Source organism: Rhynchophorus ferrugineus, unplaced genomic scaffold (genome assembly GCF_030347505.1).
Source record: "Rhynchophorus ferrugineus isolate W39M unplaced genomic scaffold, kcgeb_rfMv2 rfM564, whole genome shotgun sequence".
In the NCBI taxonomy this organism is placed as follows: domain Eukaryota; kingdom Metazoa; phylum Arthropoda; class Insecta; order Coleoptera; family Curculionidae; genus Rhynchophorus; species Rhynchophorus ferrugineus.
In genome coordinates, this window is record NW_027473141.1 from 43,161 (window position 1) to 50,000 (window position 6,840).

Genomic DNA, 6,840 nt, shown 5'->3' on the forward strand with positions numbered 1-6,840 from the left:
TTATTGTTACCCGGTGAGTTGGCTAAGCACGCCGTTAGCGAAGGTACCAAAGCAGTCACCAAATATACCAGTTCTAAGTAAATTAATTCACATACCTATGTGTGTTTCAATATACTACTTACCTGCAAAATCGGTTCTTTTCAGAACCACAATTGGATATACATTTTAAAAAATGAAATGTTAAACAGTAGCTGACATTTTATAAAAACAGAATTTTCAGATATATATATATATATTGTAGTTATTGTATTGAATTATATTATATCATTATAATCTGTTATATAGTAAGTATATAGAATAAGTTTTGTAAAAATGGTACGGCCCGAGATTGTTATTTAAAAATAAGGTAAAGTATTTCTGGAGTGACTTCGAAAATATGTGTATTCATTTTTATTACGTTTATGACTATATGATAATTAATTTATTTTTCCTAACTGTGGCTAATTGTGGATTGTGGCTAATTTCTACACGATAAGTATTAATCACGGGAACGTCTCGAAATGAACAAATAGGAACTGTAATTAATCAAGAATTTAGAATGGAACTATCGTCCTAATATAATGAGGATCGTCAAAGAGAAGATACTTTTTTTTTCGTTTACTAGGTTGACCTTGCTTGGGGACAGTGGAACTCAGTGGAAAATCGCTGATGGTGGGTGAGGAGGATAGGCCTGTGGTCAGAATCGATATCTTGGAGTACTTGCAGGTCAGAGGCTTGATTCGAATTTTGATAGATAAAAAAGTCAATTATTGTCGGTCGATTGGAGGAGTAGTGAGTTGGTTCGCTTGGAGCAATAAGCCCAAGTTCCAACTCATCTATTATCCCGGCCGATAGTAATTCTTCCAATAGCTGTGTGGTTGATGGCGTTGAAAATGGCCTGAAAATCTCCTTGGTCATCTGAATATGTTCCGAAGAGTATTTCGCCAATGGAGATCGGGTTCGTGTTCTAGTGGAATCCAGACCAGCCAGACGACTGTTATCTTGAGTTCCCCGTACATGAGTGGGGGGAGGAATTGGTCTTTTGGGTTTGGTTGTTTTTGGAGTAGGTCGGCACTTGCATCCCGAGTAATTTGCGGTGTATGGTTCTCAACAGTTGGTGCATTTCGGCGGGGAATTTCTGTCTTTGGGACTTGACGTAGGCCGGAGTGGCTTTACAGTTGGCCGATGAATGACCGTAGAATTGGCAGTTAAAACGTTGAACGCGCCTGCCGTTGCCGCGCTGGGCTTGGACTTTTACCACCTGATTCATTAGGCGGTCGACCGCGAAGATACGGCGTTCCTCTCGAGGAACCGACCAACATGGATTGGATTGAAACCGAGCTTCATGAGCGCGGTTCGGACTTCGAGTTACCATTACGTCGAGAGAGAAATATAATATATTAGCTGACCCCGCAGACACTCCGTACCCTGTACTCAATGGATAAATAAAGGATTCATTCTATCAAATTCTTCGTTCAAATCACTTTCGAATCATCCTTAGGAACATTCTGATATCGGAAAACCTTATCCGTAGTCGATAAACGATATCTAACGGATGAATTATAGAAAATGGCCAATAAGCGGCAAATATCCGATCGTAAGGGTGCACCATCGTTTCGGCGAATCATTCTTTTGGAATCTTACGTTCTACAAGCAAAACATTTATTCATAGGTATATACCGATAATAACGAACGGGCCGACGTAACAACCTAAAATGTCCTGAAATACGTGAGAACAGTTTTACTCCGATCGCCGTATCGATATGTGACAGTATCCATCCTATGAAGGATCTTTACATTCTACTAGCATAATTTTATGGATCGGAATTTTCCGACTTTTAAAGAACGTGATCGGCAGTCTAGAAACGGCCTGAGGACGTATTAACACGAGAGGTTAAAATTATTGCTTTAGAAGTTCACGTTGTCTAAAGCTAAAGTTTATTCATCGGAACATTCCGATAATAACGAGAACGGGCAGACGTAAAAACGAAAAATTTGCGCAACGTCCGTATAAACGATCTGTTCTAAAACACCCATACATTTCCGATAGCTGGCGAGAGACCCGCGCTTAAATCGTGTGCGCTTCTACGTGGGGCGATACGAGAGACGGATACGACGGGTCGGGTCGACCGGCGCTGTGACACTTTTACCGAGTGGCTTTTGATCAGCGAAGGTGGTATTACATATTATATGTTAATATATAAGATCCGAACCGTATTTTTTTATTTATCTAAATAAAAAGCGTATTTCGTCGTGTTATTATATATTCGTAACGCTCTCGCGATTTTGTATCGTCGTTTCGTTGTTCTTCCTGGTCGGTTTTTTTCGATATATCGGGAAGCGTACGACGACGACGACGGTATCACTGCGAGATCGCGAATTCGGCGGGAACATTCGGCTTCGTTAGAAGAAGATGATCCACGATTCATATGCGATTGGAATTATTATTTTTATGGACGTATCGGTTTTTCATCGGAACGTTCATAAAACAGCAACACATTTTGCGATAGCTCTCTGCTCTCCGAGCGAGAATAAAATAAAAAATCACGAAACGTTTCTCGTACGAGGTTTCCTTGTCGCTTTATATATTTCTATCTAGCGAAGGGTTCGGAGAGAATGTTTTTCGAGGTCTTATAAACGCCGAACGATATTTTGCGGCATCCAATTTTCGACGTAGTCGACGATCGTCGTCGATAATCGAGATAATTGGGTGCCTAGTCGATCGGTTGTGTATAAAAAAAACAAAAGATGTGTCTAAGATGATGATATCGTTTTGTTTTATTAGACAACTAATATTAAAATGTAAGAGCGTGGCGCCTCGGACCGGTTTTTCCGTCGTCTAGGCGCGCTATCATGCACCTCCTTTTTATTAGTCGTCGATATATATTATATATCGTCGTCTTACGCACACGTTTCTTTATAAGTCAAACTTATAAAATAAACTGTGTCTGTATTTGTTTTATCTGCTTCGTGTCGATAAAATAATAAGAACAGTTCCCTGGTTGATCCTGCCAGTAGTCATATGCTTGTCTCAAAGATTAAGCCATGCATGTCTCAGTACATACCGAATTAAGGTGAAACCGCGAAAGGCTCATTAAATCAGTTATGGTTCCTTAGATCGTACCCACAATTACTTGGATAACTGTGGTAATTCTAGAGCTAATACATGCAAACAGAGCTCCGACCAGAGATGGAAGGAGTGCTTTTATTAGATCAAAACCAATCGGTTTCGGGTTCGCGCTCGTCATCGTACAACTTGGTGACTCTGAATAACTTTAAGCTGATCGCACGGTCTCGCACCGGCGACACATCTTTCAAATGTCTGCCTTATCAACTGTCGATGGTAGGTTCTGCGCCTACCATGGTCGTAACGGGTAACGGGGAATCAGGGTTCGATTCCGGAGAGGGAGCCTGAGAAACGGCTACCACATCCAAGGAAGGCAGCAGGCGCGCAAATTACCCACTCCCGGCACGGGGAGGTAGTGACGAAAAATAACGATACGGGACTCATCCGAGGCCCCGTAATCGGAATGAGTACACTCTAAACCCTTTAACGAGGATCAATTGGAGGGCCAGTCTGGTGCCAGCAGCCGCGGTAATTCCAGCTCCAATAGCGTATATTAAAGTTGTTGCGGTTAAAAAGCTCGTAGTCGAATTTGTGTCTCGCGCCGCCGGTTCATCGTTCGCGGTGTTAACTGGCGTGTTTTTCGCGAGACGTCCTGCCGGTGGGCTTAGTCGTGTCGCGTCGCCGTCGCGCGTGCGTTTCGGCGTGCGTGTTGTGCGCGTCGTGGTTACGACGGCCCAACTCAATCCTGCCGCGGTGCTCTTTACTGAGTGTCGAGGTGGGCCGGCACGTTTACTTTGAACAAATTAGAGTGCTCAAAGCAGGCTAAAATTTCGCCTGAATACTGTATGCATGGAATAATGGAATAGGACCTCGGTTCTATTTTGTTGGTTTTCGGAACCCCGAGGTAATGATTAATAGGAACGGATGGGGGCATTCGTATTGCGACGTTAGAGGTGAAATTCTTGGATCGTCGCAAGACGAACAGAAGCGAAAGCATTTGCCAAAAACGCTTTCATTGATCAAGAACGAAAGTTAGAGGTTCGAAGGCGATCAGATACCGCCCTAGTTCTAACCTTAAACGATGCCAGCTAGCGATCCGTCGACGTTCCCTAATATGACTCGACGGGCAGCTTCCGGGAAACCAAAGCTTTTGGGTTCCGGGGGAAGTATGGTTGCAAAGCTGAAACTTAAAGGAATTGACGGAAGGGCACCACCAGGAGTGGAGCCTGCGGCTTAATTTGACTCAACACGGGAAACCTCACCAGGCCCGGACACCGGAAGGATTGACAGATTGAGAGCTCTTTCTTGATTCGGTGGGTGGTGGTGCATGGCCGTTCTTAGTTGGTGGAGCGATTTGTCTGGTTAATTCCGATAACGAACGAGACTCTAGCCTGCTAACTAGGCGCTTTTTGACATCCTAAAGGCCCGCCGGCCGCGTTGCTTTCGGGTTTCGCGGTTCGTGCGCGGTTTTTACTGTCGGCGTACAAACTATTCTTCTTAGAGGGACAGGCGGCTTCTAGCCGCACGAGATTGAGCAATAACAGGTCTGTGATGCCCTTAGATGTTCTGGGCCGCACGCGCGCTACACTGAAGGAATCAGCGTGTCTTCCCTGGCCGAGCGGCCCGGGTAACCCGCTGAACCTCCTTCGTGCTAGGGATTGGGGCTTGCAATTGTTCCCCATGAACGAGGAATTCCCAGTAAGCGCGAGTCATAAGCTCGCGTTGATTACGTCCCTGCCCTTTGTACACACCGCCCGTCGCTACTACCGATTGAATGATTTAGTGAGGTCTTCGGATCGACACGCGATGGCGTTTCGGCGTCGTCGATGTGTAGGAAAAGATGACCAAACTTGATCATTTAGAGGAAGTAAAAGTCGTAACAAGGTTTCCGTAGGTGAACCTGCGGAAGGATCATTACAGTGTGTTGTTATGCCTATATATATATAATAGGTAAACGTACAAGTCTGTAAAAATCATTGTCGAACGTTAAAGAGCCATCTACGAAGTTCGGAAGTTCCGATCGAATTTCGACGTCGTCAACGTAGCTGTTTTCGGGTACCTATAATATATGGTTTTAAAAGATGTACGCCCGAAAGCGGAGATATATACGATGAAGATGTTGTTATATAGGACGACGAGTAATAATCGTCGGCCTACGACGGATTTCGTTATAAATGGACAAATCGAGCGCAAAATAAAACGATTTTGCCAATTATATTTCTAATCGACGTTTCGATCCTCATATCGACGAACATATACGATGATCGGTAATGTGATTAGTTTACGAAAATCTTATCACCCTTCGTTTGTTTCATTCCAAAAGGGTGAGATTTAGTTTACGAAAATATTGCCAAACTATGATCAGCGTATGCTCTTTTGTTGTCGTACGAGGTGAGACGACGAAAATTTACAACGAACGTCACCATTTCGAGTAGTCTGTCTCCGCTCCTCTCGTTGTGTGTAGTGGAGAAGACGAAAATAAACCGTAAGAGCGTTTTAAAGTCGACGGCGGCTGCGAAAGGGGCGCAAGCGCTGTCTATGACGTGAGCGCGCGTCGTCGTCGTCGTCGTCGTCTTATAATAGAAACGTTTCGATATGCGTTTAAAACCTAACTTAAAAAAAGATTACCCTAAACGGTGGATCACTTGGCTCGTGGGTCGATGAAGAACGCAGCTAATTGCGCGTCAACTTGTGAACTGCAGGACACATGAACATCGACATTTCGAACGCACATTGCGGTCCTGGGATCTCATACCCGGACCACTCCTGGCTGAGGGTCGTATCTCATTTCAAGACTGCTCGGATTTTCTTTGATCTTCGCGATCGACGAGAAATGTCTGAGCGTGCTGAGCGTATAAGCGCGATTCGATCGCGACGTTCTAAAACGTGACAGCGGACCCGTACGTGTGACCTAACTCTCTCGTACGGGTCGTACGAATATGAAAGGGATGAGACGTGTTTAAAACGGTCGTTCGCACGTTTTTGTGATAAACGTAGCGCGCACCATTAATACGATCGTCGTATCCGATAAAATTAGTTTTTAATCGACGTCGGATCGTAGGTGCGTTGTCTCTCGAATACGAGGGAGAAAACACCGTTTTTCGACGGCGCGTCTTTTCCATTCTAAACTTTTATATTTCGTATTGGCTCCTAATCTTCATTATTATGATGATTACGAGCGCCACGCATATTAAACTAGCGACCTCAGAGCAGGTGAGACTACCCGCTGAATTTAAGCATATTACTAAGCGGAGGAAAAGAAACTAACTAGGATTCCCTTAGTAGCTGCGAGCGAACAGGGATTAGCCCAGCACCGAATCCCGCGACCGACATCGGGCGCCGGGAAATGTGGTGTTCGGGAGGGTCCATTATCTCGACGTTACGTCGCGCGTCCAAGTCCATCTTGAACGGGGCAACAGCCCATAGAGGGTGCCAGGCCCGTAGCGACCGTGACTGACGGCGAGAGGATCTCTCCTTAGAGTCGGGTTGCTTGAGAGTGCAGCCCTAAGCGGGTGGTAAACTCCATCTAAGGCTAAATATAACCACGAGACCGATAGCGAACAAGTACCGTGAGGGAAAGTTGAAAAGCACTTTGAAGAGAGAGTTCAAGAGTACGTGAAACCGTTTAGGGGTAAACCTGAGAAACCCGAAAGGTCGAAGGGAGAAATTCATTCGCGGCTCGTAGTAGGCGGCGTGCGATCGCGTGACACGTGACGTTTCGGCGTTGCGCGCGCCTTTCGTACGTCGATCCGGCGACGAACGCGTGCACTTTTCTCCTTGTAGGACGTCGCGAT

The 6,840-nt window shown here is 45.1% G+C and overlaps 2 non-coding genes and 1 pseudogene across 2 annotated transcripts; all 3 read left to right on the forward strand.

The window, feature by feature from the left end:
• The first annotated feature begins 2,974 nt into the window (after positions 1-2,974).
• Positions 2,975-4,963, forward strand: LOC143206151 (small subunit ribosomal RNA). The gene has a single exon (XR_013008157.1). It is a non-coding gene; the product is annotated as a small subunit ribosomal RNA (ribosomal RNA).
• A 708-nt stretch (positions 4,964-5,671) lies between these two features.
• Positions 5,672-5,826, forward strand: LOC143206149 (5.8S ribosomal RNA). Its single transcript, XR_013008155.1, has one exon. It is a non-coding gene; the product is annotated as a 5.8S ribosomal RNA (ribosomal RNA).
• A 419-nt stretch (positions 5,827-6,245) lies between these two features.
• LOC143206148 (uncharacterized) overlaps positions 6,246-6,840 on the forward strand; it is a 2,766-nt pseudogene continuing 2,171 nt past the window's right edge.